This window comes from Argiope bruennichi, chromosome 7, assembly GCF_947563725.1.
Source record: "Argiope bruennichi chromosome 7, qqArgBrue1.1, whole genome shotgun sequence".
Lineage (NCBI taxonomy): Eukaryota > Metazoa > Arthropoda > Arachnida > Araneae > Araneidae > Argiope > Argiope bruennichi.
In genome coordinates this window covers 38,980,454-39,003,486 of record NC_079157.1, presented here as the reverse complement: position 1 = coordinate 39,003,486, position 23,033 = coordinate 38,980,454, and positions in this window count along the sequence as shown.

The window sequence follows — 23,033 nt, the reverse complement described above, 5'->3', positions numbered from 1 at the left end:
GATATTAGATTGTTGTTTTTTCAGCTAACATTCATATTAATATATTTTGCAAAGAAATATATAACTATGTTGCTTTTTAAAACACGGATATTATAAATATTGATAATAATGCTTCTTAAATTTTTATAAAGTAGATTTGATGCATTATTTCATATGTATAGTTTACTTTATATGAATTACGATTAGGGATTGCATTAATTGAAACATATTTAGATAAAACATTATATTTTATCTAATACAATTTATTATCAAATGTACAGAGTGGTTATAATTAAAGATTCCACTTTGAAATAGCCAGAAAAGGAAAACTACTGGACCAAATGTTATCAAACTTGGTAATAGTTTAGTAAAAGGCGAGGGAATTTCTTTTACAACAAAAAAAAAAAAAAAAAAAAAAAACCTTACTACCAGGGGATAAATGGAGCATTATTGTTAAACAAAATAGGACATGAAAACATTGGTTTAAAATGTGTTTAATCATTTCTGAAACTTGTTTAAAAAGCATGTTCCACTATTTATGGTGATAATCTGAACAATTAAAAGATGCTATACACCGACATGTAATTCGGTGTAAAATGTTACATGCGTAATATATGATATGCTAACTCTACTGTTAAGAATTCAGTAATGCGATTTAACTTTCAGAAAATGGTTGGCGCCACATTGAACATGCTTTGGAAAACGTTTTAGAAACGGTAAAACACATTTGAAACCAATGTCTTCCTTGATGTCCTAGTTTGCATACAACGCCATTTCACCCCTGGTGGTGAAGTTTTGAACTTTTGAACTTTTTTTTTTCTAGCGGGAAAGAAATTTCCATAATTTTCTTTAAACTATTGCCAAGTTTGATAACAGTCCAGTAGTATACTTTTTATGACCATTTCAAAATGGAACTTTAATTATAATCACCCTGTATATAAAAATAAATAGAAACCGAAATGAAAAGAATATACATAACTTCTATACATAATATTGTGATATCGAATTGCATAAGTCAAATGCATGCAAATTAAATGGTAAGATCCAAAATTTAACATCCAAAACTTAACTTTATTCCCTCCCGGAGACATAATCTAGTCACTAACAGAAGCGACGAGACACATCACACAGAACCACAAAAGAGCGTAAAAAGGAAAAGCTGAAAAAAATATTTATCCCCATGATTATATAGAGAGATTTAATCTGTGAGATTTTGTTAGGGATTTCTTTACACGTTTCGATTTATATAGGTGGAATTTAGGTATCTTTAAAAAAAATTGTTTAGGTTTGCAATTTTTTTTTATCCCTTCACACGAAGTGTGTGAACTTGTCGACTTCAGAAATTTTAGAATTCGTGTTAAATTAATTAAATAAAAAAGGTGGAATTGGATCAGGAAATAAGAAAGCATCTTAGAATGAAGTTAATATGGGCTAAATTAAGCTAAAAATTAAGAAATTAATTAAACATAAATTAGATTTGAAAGTATCATTACACACAAACACACACACACACACACACACACACACACACACACACACACACACACACACACACACACACACACACACACACACATATATATATATATATATATATATATATATATATATATATATATATATATATATATCCAATAATGGTTGTATTGTATTGTTAAGTGGTTATGTATTAAATGTAAATATGCTCGTCTTCTAATAAAGGGGTAAAATTTCTAATAAATATAATCCCTTTTCATCAAATCCAATATTTGGTCAATTTTATCTGTAAACCTCAAAACTACAATAAATTAATACATCTGATGCTTCTTCCTTCAATTATCTAACCATAAGTACTGAACTAGCAAATAAAAGAATCGAAAAATAATTATAATTTTACAGATATTTGGTAACAAGCAAAATTTTTATTTATTTACTTTAAATACTGTTTATAAAGAGTATTACATAAATATTTTAAATTTTAAAAGCACGAGGATAATAAAGATGCATTTATTGTCAATGCACGAAGTTAGTTATTTTTTGCATATACAAAACAAGGATATATGTATTTTATCTTTAAAAAATAATGTTTTATTTTTCTATTTCCTTGTAAAGTGAGCATTCCTCAAAAGGTTAAATTCGCCAGCTAGCAAGAATCACTAAAGTCTCGGCGTGAAAAGTTTTCAACGATATCCAGCAAAGAGATAGAAGAAATTGAATCAACTTTCTTTCGAGCACTCTCGAATAGCGAAGGTTTTCCTTAGAAAATTGACACTTTTTAATCTATTTTATTTTTTATTTGGCCAACGTTAGATAAGTTAACGAGGTAAAGACTGGAAGGGAAAAAAACTTGCAACTGAAGCACAGAAAAAAGTGGACGAACTCGAAAATCTGTGGTTTCAGTTTACTTTTTTTATTGAATAAATCCATTTTATGAGTGTCCTTTTTTTTAAAGAAAACACTGATGGAAAAACCGTAGCAGAAATTATATTTTAAGGTTTAAAATGTTTAATAGAATTTATTTGTTTAAATGCAATAAGAATTTCAAGGTTATGGCCAAAATATAAAACTAAAAAAAAAAACTAAAACATTGAAGAAAATTTTTCGTAATCTTTGTACATGCATATTATAAATTTTAACTAATACATTAGTTATATATATATATATATATATATATATATATATATTCTATGTGAATTGCAGTAAAATTGTGTCAAATGAAATGACGACTTTAAAAAGACAAAATTTTTAATTAATAAGCAATATTAGGGATATTATATACGAAATGCAGTATTCTAATAACCGTTCATCGTCTTTGGGAATAAAATTGCTTATAGGTAATTGGAGAGAAAAAAAAGACATTGAGTTCATCCAAGGGTACGATGCCATATATCCATGTATCAATAATTAGTTTTTATGCCAAAATTAACTTCACATTGAATGATTCAGAAACTTCATTAAAATTTATTAATAAACTTGAATATTACAAAAATGAATAGTTCAATTACATTTCCTTTATGAGATTAAAATGTAATAAATAGAATTTCCTTAGAATTAATGTATTATATATGTTTCTACATAGATGAATCAAATAAACAAGTCTATTTGTGATAAATGCATTATTATCTTTAAAATACAATTGCACAAATATAAAGCGAAAATAGATGTTAAGGAAAAAAAGAAATAAGCATTTTTGAAGTTAATTTATATGTATAAACCAAAATTAAATCTAATATGTTTTATTATTTTTATACATTTATGTTTTATTGTTTTTATGTATATGTTTAATTATTTTTATACATTTATGTTTTATTGTTTTTATGTATATGTTTAATTATTTTTATACATTTTTTTTAAAAAAATAGATTAACTATAGAACAGACAAATCTTATTTCAAAAAATATTTAAAAATAAATTTGTTCTAATCGATTTTTATTTTATTATTTACACATTCTGTTTAGCAAATTGGAGTCTTGTTCCATTTCACTTCAGAAAGGGAATTCCATATTTATATTGAATAGATTTTAATAAAACAATAATTTTTAACTTTTTTTACAAATATTATAGTTGTGTACCTTTGATTTTATATGACTTTATTTATTTTTAAATCAAGACAGGAAGTAGTTTCTGATCAATATCCAAACAAATCTCAGCTAAAATATAGTTACAATTTATTTCAGTAACAGTGTAATAAACAGTATGCTCATTACATCTTAAATTATTCACAATTAATCAAAATGAGCATTTATTGCAATGTATCTTCTATGCATTATGGCACGAACAAAACTTTTCAGAATTCTTCTTAGTAGTACTTCGAAAAGTGGCAACAGAAATTAATGCATTCGTTGGTTTCTCAGTTAACATCACATCTGAATCCAGAAATTTCTGTTTAGAAAATTGAATTTAAGGAGAAAAGGAAGGCAAGAAACTTTTTTCTGTTAAAAGAGAAAAAAATATAAAATCAGCTTTTTTCTAATCTTTTTTTTTTTTTCTCTTCTAACCAAACGCTAATCGTTCCGATCGTATTTTGTTTATTTGCAGATTTTAGTATTTATTATTTTGAAAGATTAGTTTTTCCCATTTGTTTTTCTTCATCGAAATCATCGAACCTTCATGCCTGAATCTGTATTATGAAATTGTGCCAAACATAAATCATTCCCTTTCTCTGCCTTCTCGCCGTCTTATAACTGGCCGAATGTAAACCCAGCATCAAGGCCAAGAAAATATTTTCATAACCGTTTTTATTACTTCTTTTGAATGTTCAGCAAATCTTAAGAAATAAAGATATTTCGTTTTATTAGATTTATCAGATAATTCAAAATAATCGAAAATAACTGGATTGTTCATTTACCGAAATTTAAGATTGGTGTTATATTTCTTTAACATTCCGAAATTTAAAAAAAAATAGGAAAATCACATACAAACACTCGCTTATAATAATTTAAAACAATTTTAATATTTATCAATTTAAGTTACATAAATACAATTTTATTACAACAATTACTGTTTGAAATGAAGCTAATTATGAAGTACAACAATTTTAATATTTTTGACTTTTTTTTTATTTTGTTGTGAAATTAGATTGAAAATATAACGACTTTATTTTAACAACATGAGTTTTGTTTATCTCCAGTTAAAATACATTTCTATATCTAATTACGACAGTCATTACTTATCTTGTACACTGCGAATTAATCCTAGTTATTTATACAAAATGAAGCTAGTTTTAATTAAGATTTGACAATTTTCCCCGCTTCCACTAATTAGAACATATTATATTTTACATATTTTGCGAAATGTTATTTCTGAAATAATTGCCGGGCATTTATCAAACATTCTCTCCTTATTTTTTCATAAGTGAAAAAAAAAATCATTATCAAGCATGAAAGTATTTCGCAGAATTGTAATGAATTTAAATGAGAATGGATTCATAGCAAGGCATTAGTTATTTTTGACTTTGTGATTAAATATTATTTTCTTTTAATTAGTATATAAGCGATTTACTTGTCTTAAAGCTTGTTAATTTCTATAAAAATGTAGTAGGCAAGATTCACTTGAAGTATACAACAACATTCGAAATGAAATTTGTGGAAAATATTAGAAAATATAATTTTGAATTTTAATATTAAATAGATACTTATGAAATAAAATTATAATGCAGAAGCAAAAATTGGTTTGAATAATTGGAAATATTATAAGGAATATTTAGGCTGAAAAAAAAGAGTAACATAATCTTCCAATTTAGAATTTTATCAAATGTTTTGTTCATTTTATAAAATAAATATCGAACAAACAGAAATTTTCTTCAATTTTTGTTTTTATATGAATCATGTACCTCAATCTATTTTTCTAGATAATTTTCGCCAATAGTAAGAGATTTATCGTATTGTGAAATTAGTTTTTGAATCTTTCTAGAACTCTTCCTTTGAATATTTCTACAACCATCTTCTTAGGACTCTGCTACCTGATACAAAAACCACAGCAACATGGTCGTTTTGATTTCATCATCGCAGCTAGGGCGAAGTTCGCCCTGATTCTTCTACAAATATAGCAACATGTGATTGTCACTGGGTGATAGATCAATAGTACATTGAAAAGTGATCAAGTAGTAATATACAAATCAGGCACCTTAATCTAATGTTCTAAATAATTTCCGCCAATAATTATACCTTTATCTTATTGTAAAATTAGTTGGTGAATCTTTGTAAAACTCCCCCTTTGAGTTTTTCTACAACACCCTTCTTAGAACTCTAAAAGAATAAATCAGATGTACATATGCAAATATGTTTATTCAAATTACCAAAAAATTTGAGTTTTGACCTTCTACTTCTTATTTAAGGTTATACAATTTTAAAACAATGAAAAACACCCAAATACAAGGTAAGGGAATCTGAAAATACATCCAAATATAAGGTAAGGGAATCTGAAAATACACCCAAATATAAGGTAACGGAATCTGAAAGTACCGTCCCCGAATTTTGGGGAATATATCATAAACTTCAAAGAGGATGTGTTTTTTTCTCTCGAGCAGGAAGAAGGTCGGAAGTAAATAACAAAAAAATGGAATTGAAACGGAATGAAAAGAACACACAAGAATAATCCATGGAAAAACTGATATTGGAAGACAAGATGCAATTTTTAAAAAATCAACTCTAAAATGAAAAACCGCTTATCTTTCGAACTCGATTCCTAACTTAGAAAAAAAAATCTGCTTCCTTGAAATTGAAATAAACACGCAAACAAAGTGAAGAATGAGAAGCAAAGAGAATGTTATCCTTTTATTTGAATTTTCTCACCACATATTTGATCACCTATTTAAATAAATGAAAGGAAACAGTTTATCTACTTGCCTTTAGAGATTTACCTTTTTCGAAGAAATAATCGATGATGCTTATATTTATAATATGTAAAAGAAATCAAAGAATTAGGAGAGAAATTCACATCATAAATAAATTAGAAATAATAAAATTAATTGAAAATTGTTTCATTTTATTCACATGTCATATAAATGAATAATTCGAAAAAGACTGAAATTCGAATCAATGCAGTAAGTTCTATTTTATGCTTAGAATTTTGATATATATGTATTCGATGCTTTATGAACAATAATGTAAAGAGCAATATGTGCGAATGACTAATATTGCCTTCCATTTCAGCTGATCGCAAAGCAAATAAGAGAGTTTTACAAATAGTTATAGTGTACTCATAGTTCCTTCTGAGTCCTTCTATGGTCTATCACAGGGGCTATAAAAATGGAGGAACACACACATACATTCAGTAATAAATCAAGAAATCGCTTCCTTCGTTGACATTTCTGTTCTGTTTTTTTATCTGTGTTTTCATTCTTCCTTGTCGGGTAAAATATTGTTACTCAATGACTTACTTATTGGATACACACTTGACGGATTTTCCTTACCAATAAGCTTTTTAAATACTGCTGATTCTTTAATTCTGCAAAGAGAAGGCATGGGTTGTAAAATTGAGTTAGAAATGTCCATTCATTAAAATATCAAAGCGCACTAATCAGCGAATTACGAGGTAAATGGTTTTCAAACTCCAGCTTCTTCTATATTGCATAACTTGTATAATGTTAAGTTATCTCCATGCTCAGCAGCCAAGCAGCATAGTTGTTAAGGCAATCATTTCAGAAGTGGGTTAAGTGAGTCTTTCTTTCCGTTTGGGTTCATTTTTTTTCAAAAATTGAATAACTTTCACATTTTTTTCAAAATTATTCAAATGAAATTAAAATGTTACCTATAGCTTTAATTAATATATATATTTTTTTCATTTTTTCAAAAATAAAATATTACTTTCTCAATATTTGAATGAATATATAATTTTTAGAAGAAAAATAATAATGAATGTAAGTTAAATAGTTATAAATAATTGAATTATAATATCCTCTTGAGAAAGCTGAAAGTTTTAATTTTACATTTTGATAGTGACAATTTTTTTTTTTTTCGATATTCATATCGGAAATTAAAGAGAACAGGTGATAAATTTTAACTATAAAAGCAAGTTTCCCAACATTAACAATCTAAAATATAGAAGAAATCAGATTTCAAGTTGCTGAATGTTTTGGCAGATATAAATGTAATATAGACAGGTATAATATATTTCCAAATTCATGAAAAAGATAATGATGGGGTTAGAACGTGTAGTATTCTTGAAAATACTAAAGAATAGATTTTCATTTTATTTCAATAAAAATATTACACTTTGAAAAACAGCGGATGGCATTTAAAATACCATGTACAGAACGGTAAAAAAAAATAAGTATATCTACTTGGGGCTGTCTGTAGCTTGAAGAAATAATCCGAATGAAAACAAAATTGGTACACTTATTAATCGAGAAGAGGAATGGATTAATAAAAAAATTAGCTTCAACATAAAAGTGCCGTAAATGACACTTTTGAATTTATAATATTTAATATAAGAACAAAAATTAAGTCGTAAAACCACATGGCATACCTAATTTATTGAAAAATGTTACAGAAAGTGTGATTACACTTGCACATAGCGATATCGATCAAGTTCAGGTTCCAAATGGCCATTGAGTCGGAGGATATAGACCAGGCAGTGGAAACGGGCTTAACTGGTGAATGTAAGACATCAAGAACGACATTTTGCACATATTGTGTTATGCAGTCTTTTAGGTTATTAAGGCTTGAAACACCTCCACGTTACACAATAGATTTTAAATACTTACAAAGCCAAAATTCACATGGCTTTACATCAGGGAATCGCTAAACCACTCCACTCGAATATATTGGTTTATTACTCTATCATCTGTAAATTACTGTCATAAGAACTGTTGTACTGCTCGCCAAGTATGGGGTGGGGTTCCATCTTACAGAAAAACCGTTTCAGTAACACTGTCTTTGCTGCAGTTGATGAATTACGAATATTTGCCACTTGTGCAGTAACCGAAAACTTTATAGGTCTTGATGGCTGAAACGTCTAATAAAATAAGGACCAAAAATGAAATTCGTCATAAAGCCACATTGGGAGTTTTGAAGAGGAGAGGTCTGTTTTTTAATAACATTTGCCCATATTCTCCATTTCAGACTTCATCTTCAAATATAAACTTCCATGGGAAGGCATCATCCGCATTTATTCATGTCAAAAACGTTACAGACAAAATCCAATCTCTACTGTGCGTTACTTAGTAATAATTTTCGATAATGACTAATTTTATACTGTAAAAATTGGATTATCTTTCTCGTGAATTTTCCAACAGTTTTCCATGTGGAATATTCAGTTCTCTTGCAACTTTGCTAAGACCGGTTTTAGGAGTCACTTATAAATTCACAATGGCAGTGTCAGTTTCTTCTTGAATGGGGAAAGATTGATTTCCTCCCACTTTCACATTTTCCAGTAAATGAAACAGACTCCTCAATTTTTTTTCCATCATTCTTCTCCCTGAACACTGTGTTAAGGGACCTTTTTCTTTATACATTCATTTCAGCCGCCTATATTCACGCAAATCAGTTTCAGTGTTTGAAATGTTAGCGTAGAATAGTTTTAAAATCAAAACGCTATCCAGAAAATATTTAAGAAGCACCTCGTGCCACCTTCTTGGCAGAAAAGAAGGCTTCTTAATTTTGATGATGGTTATAACAGCGTTTGCACTGACAGTGCCATCTTCGGGCAGTTGTTGAAACTATTTTCTAATTCTTATAATTATACCATTCCATTCTTTTTATCCCTCCTCGATTAATAAGTGTACCGATTTTGGTATCATTTGGATTATTCTTTCAAGTTACAAACAACTCCAAATAGAGATATTTTATAACCACCCGGTATATTGGTGAAAATGAAAGAAATGTAGCATTTTATCATCAGTGTTCAGTTAATAAAAATTTGCATTGTTTCAAAATAGGATTTCATATTATCTTTAAAATGTATTCAGGCGAAGCGACGACTTTTTTTTATTTGAACAAACTTTCTCTCGAATTTTCAATGGAAGATATATTTTCGAAGATTATTTGAAGGATTAATTCTTCAAATATAATTAATGGAACTGGGAAATTTTAACAGGAGATGACAACTTGCCTTTAATCTCATGGAAACATTCTAAGTCACAGTTATGATTAATTATTCAGAGCAAACATGAAATATTATTAATTCAAAACTTCCAAAGATAACAGCACATTTACCAAACGTAAAGCAACATGATTAAACTTTCAATTTCAAAAATGACATTTTTCAAAAAGTTGATGTCATACAAATCAAAACTTCTGCTAATAAGTTTACGTGTTTCTCAGAAATTATACAACCGTGATTTAATGCAATTTTTAATTACTACTCTTCTTTGCAGAAAACAACATTTCAAAATAATGAAACATATTAAATTTAATATTAAATATATGAAATAGGGTCATTATTTTATGTTTTTATAGACATTATTAATTATTATTTGGCTATAAATTGTATTTAAACTTGACTTAAAATTTTTTTCTTATAAAATTAATCACCATTTTTGTCTAGATTCTTGTTTTTTAATGTTTTATGAAAAATCATCGAAATTACGTGTTTTTCTCTATTCCAAACGATTTTATTTTCATGAAAATATTTTGCTTTGATAAATTTGATTAACTCTTTTTGCAGACATTATACAAAATAGCGAGACTACTTTAATCAACTACATTATTTTTTTGCCTAATGATTTTTTAAAATTATGCCACAAAAATTTAAAATTATTTTTACATGACAGAAATATGCCCTGACTAAATTATATATTGAAGTAGAAATCCTCAAATTTTTGTATAATAAGCTTTTATTTTTTGTCAACAACTTTATTAAAAATATTTGGTAAAATTTTTTTCATAAGTGTTATTATCGAAGAAGAATCTGATTAAGAAGTTACATTGAAAAAATAGAAAGAAAGAAAGGTATTCCGATATTAGCCTTAATATATATTAATCATAGAATATTCAGTAAACTGTTAAAATATATACATTTATTTTTTATTAATATTATTATTGAATGATTAGGCAAATTTTAAATGATTTAGATAAGGCATTTTTTTCATTTAATATTCACTGCATTTTGAATCACTAAAGTGGTTTCTAGAAAATAATATATTAAGTTGTATTGAAATTCATATTAGATCTTTGCATTTTTCAAAATTAAAATCCGAGTCTGTGTTTGAAAATAAGAATTTACAATAGGAGCATTGCATAAATTAGAATCTTTTTCGGGCAAAACATACTTGAAAGGTTGTACACTGAAAAGTACAACATACTCAGAAATGGATGACGCCGTTTATTTTACACAAAGCACAGTTTAAGCGTACAAACTGAAAAGCATTCAGAAATGAATAAAAGGCATCAATCAGTCTCTAAGATGAGTCGCACAAAGATAGAACTGGCAGGAAATCAACATTCTACAATGTTGAAATCCTTCGTTTAATATTCCTATCTCTCTATTCTAAGCTTCTTGTAGATCCCGTAACAGAGAATCGAAAGTTCTAGAACTCGAGTCCAAATGGTAATTTCGTCAAGATTTCCAAATATTCTATATCATCCATTTTTGTAGCCTATTGCACTCAAAATAGTCGCCAAGGCAGATGGTCACTGACTCAGGATTCCATTTAGCACGCCATTTCTATATTGAAAAATGCCTTCTTTTCCAGGAACAACAGGGAAAACCAACTAAACAGGGAAGCAATGTTAAAAATCTGTAACAATGCCTATTTTCTGAAATAATTTTTTTATAAAATATTTTATGTTAAATATAAATAGAACATATTTTTGAAATCTTAAGACCTTTAAAAACGTAAGTCCAAATTGAAAAAAAAATTTATGAAATATTTCATTTTCAAAATTATGCGAATATTTTTAATTGATGTAAATTCGATTGAAGCTATATGTTAATTTAAGAACTTTTGAAAAATGTATTCAGTAATTCCGTTCGTTTATTGTTTTATGAAAATGGAACTTAGAAAATTTCCATGAAACGTATTCATAAAAAATACTGATTATATAAACATTTCAAAAACAGTCATTGAAACTTCAATTACTTTACTCGAAGTGTTTATGTGAAGTGTACGTATAATTCATTCGAATTAAGTGCGTAATAATTGTACTTAATAATACTAAGCACTCTAAATTAATTTTTAGTGATACACATTTGCTTTATGTTTCAATTAACTTGTTAAAGGTTCATCAATTAAAAAATAGTTTTTCATTTACAATTTACTAATTACATATAAAATATATAGTGTTACGTTAACTATCGAAAATTTCGTGGGTTTTACAGCTGAAAGTTCAGCAGAATCAATAATTAATAATGAAGTAAAAGGTACCTTACTTCCCACTATTGAGCTGGCGGAGGAAACGAGAGTTTCTGTCAGTCGACGCCAAGACGTGGCGAGGTGAAAACGAACTATTACAACGTGTTATTTAAAAAGCGAACTTTCAGGTTAGTTCTGAACCTGATTATCGTAGTCTCATCCGGTAAATTTGTCTGCATAAATTTTGCATCATCATTAACGTAATTGTATTGACATTCATCAAATTTTCGAATATTAACAAACTCGAAATTGTTATTGCTTGGCCATCACCCCCTCACACACACACACAATAATGACGTTTTATTCTACATGAAAGTGGGAATTCACAACAAAAAAATACAAACCTAGTGTACAAAACCTAGCGTAGCTGTTACCAGTAACATGCTGTTAGCAAATTGACAATAAACAATCTTTAACAGTACAAAGAAATTGTTCAATTAGCTTGAATTTAACCGCCCTTACTTACTTCACTCTATCTTGCAGCTTTTTTGTTGTTTCCGTGACCAGGTACAACAGTAATCTAAATGAAGCTAATACCAATATTCTTGTAGTTTCTGGTTTAATTAGTCTTCAAATGATCATCAAGTTTGTCATCAAAGATGATTCAGTATCCATCAAAGTCATCGATGAAACGATTTTCCATACCAGTGGACTTACAGAACTGTGGAACAAAATTGCGAATTTGTAACTATACCATTACATTTATATTGTTATATATACATTATTTTGTAGTAAAAATCCAAACATTTACAGAATTTTATTTCTGAAAAGCAATGAAAATTTAATAGATTAAATTTTAATGGATTTACAATAAAAGGAGCTTTTATAAAATAATATTATGGCCATTTTACAAGAATTTAATAGATTATTTTATTACTTTATGTGCACTAAGAAATATTTACAGTACTTACGTAATGTTCTCAAAATTCCGTGATATCTGTCAAATAAACTATCATAACTTCATAGAGACAGGAAATAATAAGTTTTGTACAAAGTAAAAATTACTTGGCAGGATAATACTCCAAATCTTGACATATTATTGGTAGCTGAGGTTCGCTCTTGACATAAATGAATGCAGTGTTTCGGAGAAAGGAAACTAATCGTAAATTCCAGCTCTCACATTTCACAGCCAGTAAATGAGTTCTGTCATGAGGGATTTCATGATTAAAGACACGGTCTCTTGAAATGTATGAAATGTGTTTGATATGTATGAGCGATGCTGAGAAATACTCGAGTGAAATTTTAAACTAACGACTAAGAAATTCGAAATAACTCTGCTATTAATATTTATGTTTAGATAATTTTCCTCACTACGTGTTCGTGTTATGAGATTTAAATGTGAGAAAATATGCTGATTCATTGCAGTGGATTTCTAGAATTCTTAGTTAATTAAATTCTCTCTAAGAAACATAGAGATGTAAATCAACTGGAATATGCAACTTAATAAAACGGATATAGTTTATTTTATATTTTCTGACTATGTATTAATTTAGTAAATGCAGTATTACTTCGATTCTAAGATAAATTCTCAAATTTTCCATGGGAAGTTAATATAAATCTTTATTAAAAACTAGCCGCCTTTGGCGACCAGCCGGTTCGCCAATCTTAATGTTCGTTAAAATTTTAATAATTAAATATTTTATGCAATTTCTACTTTAATAGCTTCTTCATTAAAATATTTTAAAACTTCAAATTTTGATTATCATATACTTCATTCATGATATTATAAAGGCCTTCAGTCATAACGTAATATGTATGTCTCTCATTTTCTGTTAGCACCCGTAGAATTTATGCTTTAAATTAAAGTGGAAAGAATTTATCTTCAATTAATATAATAATATTTTTTACTGAAACAAAGCATTTTTTTATAATCTGATTACTGAAAATAGAGTCACTCAGCGTTTAAACTTTATGGGCACTAAAGAATATCTTTTTTAATTTATGCAATATCTCAAGAGTTGGTCAACAAAATTTTCTTAGATTCATTATGAGCAGATCGATTAATGAACAATGTTTAATTTTAAATGCATCAAACACTAAGAAAATAAAACGAATCGTTTAAAATAAACGGTTGAAAACAGGTTTTAAAAAAACTACTTAAAAAACGATGTACTTAAAACTATAAGCATATACAAAAAATATATAACTAACATAAATACAATTTACTTACAAAAGCAAGCAACTAACCCAAAAATAATTTAAATCATGCATTGATAACGTTGCCATGGCAACAATCAGAACAGAATGCGCATGCGTGAATTTTCTTCGCCGGTTACGTAACGCAAATACGTGATTTTTTCTACGCCAGTTGGGGTAACGCTATGCGGATTAGAAATTTTTAATTTCCTTTATTCTGTTTTATTTTAATTCAAAAGTACTTCAGAATGAATCTGAAAGATTGATTCATTAACAATGTTTAATTTTAAATGCATCAAACATTAAGAAAATAAACAGAACCGATTGAAATAATCCGCCGAAAAATTTTAACCCTAGCCTCATTACTGTTGGGAAAAAAACCCCTGAAGCCTTTCTCGTTTGGCGCTGGCGATAATGGAAGATTTTTTTGGCGGAAAAGTTGGCGGTGGGGAAAATGGAAGATTTTTTTGGCGGGAAAGTTAGTTTTTAATTAATAATTAAAATTCTAATTAAAAATTCGAAGAAAGGAACCCCAGGTGCATATTCCCAACCTCCAAGGTATACATGTACCAAATTTGGTAGCTGTATGTCAAACGGTCTGGCCTGTAGAGCGCCAACACACACACACACATTGAGCTTTATTATAAGTATAGATTATATGTGTTATTTATTCCAGTAATACTTTTCGATTTCTGTTTTAAATTTAAAGACTTTCCAATTGTTAAAAAATTATAGGATAGAATATATTTAATTAAATTTTTAAAGAAATATCATTTAAAAATTGCTAAATAATATTAAAAGTTCATTCTAAATCATTTTTGTCACTCTCATTCCAAACATCTCTGTCTCTGGATATTTCTGTTTTAATTTTTTAGATTTATAAGATTCATAAATAGAGAGATTCATAATAGAGAGATATAATAATATAATAAGATATAAAAGATTTTGAACTATAAATTATTACTTAATATATTTGTTTAAACATGCAACGTGGAAAATATTTTAACCTTTCATTTTTTTCTTAATTAAAAGCCTTTTTAAACTTTTTTTTCAACAAAATGTGTTAGATAGGCTTTGTTAAAGTTATTAATATATAGTCATAATAATATTTGAGACATAAAGTATTGTTACTCTTTTCCATAGATTCTATTCTCTTAAGAACCAGTAAAACAATATTTAATGAGTCGTAGAATTGGTGAAATCTAATTGATATCTATATTCTATTATATACAACTTTTGCATTCCTTTTGTAGTCTAAGAGTTAAGAGGCATGCAGTTATTGAACAATAAATTTAATTCTTCTAAGACACTTTTTAAAATTCAAAATTCGCTTTAAAATCATTTTGGTTTTTACTAGATTCATTAAAATAACAAATATTTTGGTAATAAAATTCTAAAAACTGTTCTAACAAATTGGTAACTTAAAAATATTATCTAATTTTAATTTTGAACTATATCCAGTAAATGCATTACGGATTTATTTTATTTTTAATCAACAATTCAAGAACACTATATTTCTAGTTTTAGTTAATAAAGTTTTAATTTTATTATCTAACTCTGCACATTTAGAATTTTTAAACCTTTCGTTCTATAACTAATGCTCTTTCTCATTGATCTAGTTGTTGGTAGTAAGATGTGTTTCGTTTCTATCAACATTGCAAATCTCTTCAAATAATAAAGAAGAATATATGTGTTTTGACTCTCTATATCAACAAAATATGTAGTCTTAATTTAAGTTTTTATTGTCTTAATTTATCTGTAAGCAGTTTAAAAATATTGTTACGAAATTTCCGGGTTCGTTTGGATAGTGGAAGTTATATCATATGGAGAACGCTCAATCAGCAGGCGGCAGTAGAAAATAAAACAACGACGTTTATTTACACGAAGACCCACAGTACAGCACAAAGACGACAATTATATACAGCACAGAGAAGACAATTATCTTCAGCCGAGACGTGCACACAACAAGACTCTACTGCAGACAGTAGCGCACAGCTTAGTTCAGCACTAGCATGACTCCGTCGCTGCTCCGCTAATCTCTGGAAGACCAGTTGTTTACCGTCGATTCCGACTACTCTCGGCAGCTGCAGACTGCCTCATTTTATAGGTCTCAGGAGGCGGGGCTAGAAGCCTCTCAACCAATCAGGAACGTTCGAGGCGTATCTCGGCTCCTACTGGACGGATCGGGAAAATTCTCGATGTTTCCAGTATAATCTATTTTGGCGCCAAAGTCGCCAAATTCATCGCCAAGTCGCCAAATGGTCGCTAAGTTTATCGCCAAGCTCTGGGACCTCCGACGTGACACCCGGACTCCGTCCGATACAGATGACTATAAAACAGTCTTTCTGATGATGGAACCAACTATGCTGGGAAGCAGCATCACAGATTCGTAACAATATTAATACAATCTATTCTCAAATAATTCCATTAACTTATTTTCAAATTTAAAAAATAAATATTTAAATTGTGAATTTAAAAAGTTATTCATCAATATTTTTAGTTAAATAATTTTGAATATTTTTTTTTCTTTTTATGGTTTTAGATATTTTTTACGCACATTCCTTATAAATGTTTATAGAGATTTACACAAAAGTCTTAATAAAATGGAATCAAAATATTTTGCCGCGCATAGTTATCTTAAATTCAACAAAATGTAATTCCGTTTTTTATAGTTATGTGGATTAATCTCGTAATTCTAAATTTCTAGGGAAAGTTTTATCTCTATTTCAGTGTTTATAGTATTAATATTTCTATAAATTGAGTGCCTAAAAAATTCATCTACGCTTAATACAAAAATCTGCAAATTCGATCCTAATAAGATATATTTTAATCATGAATTTCAATTTTTTTAAAAATATTTATTAGAATGAATTAGAATTCATTTTTTATTATGAAATAATTGGTTTAAAATATGTATTTAATAAAGTATATTAATTTATTTTTATAGATACTTATTAACTTCAGAAACATAATCACTTTAAAATATCGTTTACCTTTTCAGTAATTAGATGTAAGTATTAAAATGGTGTAAATTGAATAATGAAAACGTCAACATATAAATAACGCAACGATTGATCTGAACAATGTATAAAAGAGGACAACAGAAAAAAAGTCTAAAGCATTAACCTGCTATAATGCTTTGAATTACAGGTTATAAAAGATTTTTTAATAAAATCTCTGGCTAATCCATTACTTATATGAATTTCTCATATTTTAGTTTCTAGATGATTTAAAAATTCAAAATATTTTTTTTAAGCATGATGAATATATTTTCTTATAAAAATTTCAAATAGATAATATCGTTATCCGAGATGAGTAAGCATTTTTTACCAGACGAATCGAATCAGACAATGAACAGCAGTGTTTTTAAATATATACATATAAATTACATGTGTATTTGTAAAAAAAAAAATAATAATATCGGATCAGCAAATATTAAGTCATGTTTTAAAAAGTTCAATCGCTGTTTGTCGCGTATCATCGAAAATAGTTCCCACGTAGAGTGGTTCATTTACAATATTGTTGCTGAAAACCTGAGAATACTAAATTAATCCTCTTACTTATTAATTGCATGCTGGCTGTCATTGAAAATATTTATGTCATAGGAAAAAATAATTGTCATATTTATTCATATATTCATGAGTATAAAATGTATTTATTAAAATCAGATTTAGTTATTTTTAAGTTGTTTTTCAATTTAAAAAATTGAAAATCGAAGAAGTCTGTTGAAAAGAAGAGAAACATGTAAATTATTACTAAGCATACATACGAATAGTATAGAACTTATTATTGCTTAAATGTATAATAAAATTTAGTATTTCAGTTTTATGAAGAAAAGCAGTTAATTCAAAAAATTTATCGTAAATTATTGAACATTTCGAAATTAAAACATTTTACATTAAATTTTCAAAGATTTAACAAATGTGATTCAATTTTCTAAAATGAAACTAAGATTCAATTTAAAAATAAAAAAATATAAATGCATATTTTAAACACATGATAATTATTATGTTTTATCAAACATAGAATTAAAAAATCATTCAGAAATGCATGAAATGATCTAAAAATATATTTTAAATATTTTTTTAAAATATTGAAACAACCGTTTTTATATTTTGAAAAAATCCATTTTCAATAGAGCTGAGAAAATAACAAAGCAAAAAATTTTATTTACATTTTCAACGTTTTTTAGAATCCTGTTCAATTCCAGAAAGTTTTAATATTCCATCCGAAGGCCATGGATCTTTTCTTACAGAAAAATACTTTCATGAAATTTATGTTGTGTTTCTCAAGTTCCAGAATATAATGTTGAAATAATGCAGCAAAAAACTAAAGATAAATATGCATCATTATGTAAATGTGGTGAGGCCAGAGTTATAATACCCCTCAAGAGAATCTACAAAGAATAAGTTTGGCTTTTTTTAATCTTATTTTGGCACGTATTCTTAGATTTATTATTCCTTTGGCCTGTGAAAAGACGAGGTTCGTTGAAAACTGGTCCGGCGAATTGTTTTTAAAAGAGAAAAGATAGGCCATCAAACATGCTGGAAGGAATGTTATGATTTATTTTCTGTATATTATCTGGCCCCGGAAATATTTTTCGAAGAATAATTTTCAGAGACGAAAAAGTATTGAGCATTCGAATTTCAGTTCACGTATTCACTTCGCGAAACAGAAAAGATATCTCTAATTTCAGAGAAAAATGAAAGACTTTTGGATGAAAGCAAAACTCAATCGCCTGAAGTCATGATATTTAAAGTTTTTGCTTTGCATTTTCATTTACAAAAAGCATCAAATCACAATAAAAACTACTATTTTTAAAATTAATGAAAAAAATAGCTAGATATGGTATGAAGAAAGAATAAAATACTTTTTGGATACTCTTATTTATTTTTGGCAGTTTCAGTTTTAAAAAGTTAATAGCAAAAGAGATAAAATATCAATCTATCATTTCGTTAGTAAAGGAGTTTTGGTTTTCTCCATGTAATTCGCATATACATATAAATATGATATACATGCATACGTCAATACACACACAACACATACATGGAACAATTTTACAGTAATTAAAATCATTTAAATTAATGACATTTTTACTAATATGTAATACCTTTTTTCTGCATCTTGAGTCTCATCATTGGAAAGATATATTTGCAAAAATTCTCAATGGATAATATGTGCGAGATTTCCTGATTTTGGCGTATAACTTGGCGACGAATTTTGAAATATTGGTGACGAAAGAGAAGTCTCTGAAAAATTAAAGGAATTTGATCCTATCTCTATTAGGAACCAAGATCTAGACATCCTTCTAGAGAATTCAGTGTGACTGCACAACTTATTGGGAGATAATATGAGACATTCTTAAGTGGAATACTAAATTCTTTGTATTGCTTATCGCATTAAAAAATAGTGAGCCTAATACTATAATTCTGCCATTGTTTAACTAATATTTTATTCTGATAAGTTAGTTGTGCGTTGCTGATTTCTAAAAGTATTGTTCTTTGTGCATAATTGTGCTCTGTTTTCGATACTTGTGTTTCCTATTTTCCGTGGCGTAAACCTTCGCTTTTTCAAGGACTACTTCCTCCTCTAATTTCATTTTTAAGCCTAACAAATGAATCTTCGATAACACTACATATTCATTATTTTTTTGCAGTATATATCATTACTTTGCTCTATGTTCCAAGTACTTCATGATATTATGTTCATAAAATTCTAATAAGCAAAAAGACATCAGCGTTAGTACTTTTTATCACATGACTAAAATTCTTCCATTATTTTGGTGAAATATAATTTTCCTACCAATAATTCACGACATTTTTTATTATTTTTACCGACTCTTCAGATTCTCAAAACATGCAAATTTTCATTCGATTACTTGAAATCTGATGTTAAAAATATACAAGAAATGCAACATGTATATTTAAATACTCATGCAATAATCTTGTATGCAATTCAGATTTTGATATGATTTCTGGTGAATCATCATGAGCAACCATTAACTTTCTTATAGCTTTTGCAATATATATATATATATATATATATATATATATATATATATATATATATATATATATATATATATATATATATATATATATATATATATATCATTAATTATAAATCATATTTTTTTAAAGAATCCATTTCTTTGCGTTATGGATTCGAATCGAAGAAGCTGCCAAGCTTCGTGAGCTTTATTTATTTTTCATTAAAAATATAAAGTCCATGCATTTCTTTAATTTTCTATCTTTATCTTTATACTGCATTCAATAATAAATATATACTATATTCAATAATAATATAATATCAATAAAAACAGTAGCAGTATTTAAAAATTCAAGATCTTAATTTTTTTTTCAGTTTTTCTTTATTTTGAAGGTAAACATAAATGTAAGGAAAATAAATTTTCAATTGATTTATTAAAAGCATACTTTATATTGAAACAAACTCATAATATAAAATATATTGAACCGTCATACAATGATTAACAATCCTTACGAATAATGAAGATGAAAGTGTGTGTATTGATCCTATAGAGACTATAGCGTTTGATTTATAGCTATCAAAATTGACCTCATACATAATTTGGTGACTTATTTAAATTTAAATAGAATTTTAATTAATTAAATATTAAGCCAAACTGGTGTTTTTTCAAGACCTTGATTTCTGTTATTAAGTCACCGAATACATTATCAGGTTTGTCGCCAAGGCCAAATGTCTGTATCTAGAATCCATTTAAAATCAGAGTGAATCTATTTTTTCGACCCTGATTCCATTTTGGCTGGGAAAAGTTAATGCAGATTTGGCACATTTATTCAACCCGAGTTTAATATGTAACAGTAGAATAAAACTTTCTTTAAAATTTAAAAAAAGTGGTTTCCAATTCGTGCATTTATTATAGTGCAATACTCATGTATTATCGACAATCTCAAAATGAAAATTAGATGTAGTTATCATTTTTACATTAAATTACCGTTTCTATTTCTATTATCAGAATAAAATCCAAAGCAGTTAACTGAACAGCGTTATTGAAGAAGAATTAGAAATTTCATTTTAGCCATTTTTATAATATTGCACAAGAGGAGAATTAAAATTTACATATTGCCATAAAATACCCATATAAAAAATATAGAATCAGTTAAATTCTAGTCAAAATAAAATATTTTTATTTGAATACAAATTATAATCAATGGTATGCAATGAAAAAAATTAAATGTATTCTTTGTTGATATTTAGCCAGTTATTTTTTTTTATATAATACTCATTTTTTAAATTCTTTTGTATGTATATTTACTATCATAAATTAAATTTAGCTTTTAATTTGCTTATGCATTTTACGTGTTAAAGAATACTAATAAAGTGAACTTCTAAATAATATTGATGAACACAATATGGAATTATATCAATTGTATTATTGTATTTTATATGAAATAAATAAAAACTTATCGGTACTGTTTATACATTGCGTTTGTTTCAGATAATTATTCAAAAACACAGAGTTTTAACACTAAATGCTTTATTCTAGATTCCTTAAAAGTTATAATTACTCTAGAATTTATGGGTAATAAAATGTATGTTGTAATGTTAGAATTTAATATGAAATGGTAAATTTTAAATTTTATTTCGGAATTATTTGAAATTTAGTAAGACTAATATATCTATTAAAAATCGTATTTTTTGGAGTTCTTATAATTTTTACTATTTTATTTCTAAATGCTATATTGTATTTTCCAACATTATTAAATGTTTGATAAGCAATTATTTTGTGTTTAATCTGTTATTTTAGATTTTTAATAAGGGATTGTAAGCAGGAACAAAAGTCATTTCATAAACTTGAAGTATTGCAATTTTATAATTTGATACCTTGCAAAAAAAACTTATGCTTTGTAATAAAAGGGAAAGTGACATTTTCTATGGCAATTATGAGGCCGCGGTAGCTTGGTGGTACGGTCTAGGCTTTGGGGCTGGAGGTCTTTAGGTTCGAAACACGATTCCGCCGAAAAACCGCCATGTAGGTGGATTTGGTGGACGCCAAATCCGCCAGGGCCAAACGTCCTCCCACTGGTGTGATGTGGGAGCTTGGTGAGAAGAGGTGCGAGCTCAGGTAACGCCCCCGTCATCTGACGGCAATTCAAAATTACGAGGACTGCCCCAAAATAGCCCAAGAGTTGCTTTAAAACGGGACATTAATATAACTGAACTTCATGAGGAATATTCATCATTCCGAAGTAAGCTAATGAATTGCTAGAAATAATATGGAAAGGTTCACTTTTCATAATATGTGTATAAAAAATGTAAGGAAATGTGCAGAAATTCACGAAATCATATATTTTAAAGGAAACAATCATCTTAACTGAGTTAATATCCACAACAATAAAATCGAAGAAATAGCATACCATTCTTAAACTTCAATGATATAAATCGAGAAGATTTTTATAGAATAACCATTCATACTCAATTTAAAATGTATAATTGTATTTTTAAGTAATGCACACTAAAATTCGAGATTATTTAAAGTTGAAATTGGAATTATTTCCACTGTTCCATTTAACCCCTTCCCTGTCGGCGTCACATCTCATACGTCCGGCGTTTTTGTGCTCGTATGGTCGGCGTCGCATGCCATGCGACGAAGAGAAAAATTACATCATTGAAATTGAACTCGTCGCTACTTACACGTCTCTTTAAATCCCGCGATAATTTTTGTATTCCTGAATATTGCTAACAGATGGCGCAATTAATCCCAATTTCTTCACAATTTTCGCAGTGAGATTTTCCGCCTTGAATTGAAATTAAAATAATTTTGTACTTTCTGTAATTTCGCGGTCATCAGTGTTACCATTGCATATCAAAATAGTTTTTATGGTCAATTCAGAGTGAGTTCGAAGGCAGTGAATTTATTATCTCTCATTTGGAAGATAATAGTTCTGATTTATCAAGTGATAATATTTATTCAGTCTAGTGAATCAGAAAAGAATGATGTCAGTTAAAAAAAAACGTGTCCTGCTCGTTTCAATTTTACAGAAAACTCTGGTGTATTAGTAAATTGCCACATAAATTACAATATATCATATAAATATGTTATCACGGTGTATTTCTTTAAATTAAAATCTTGAGTGCATTGCAGGGAAAAACTAGAGATCAG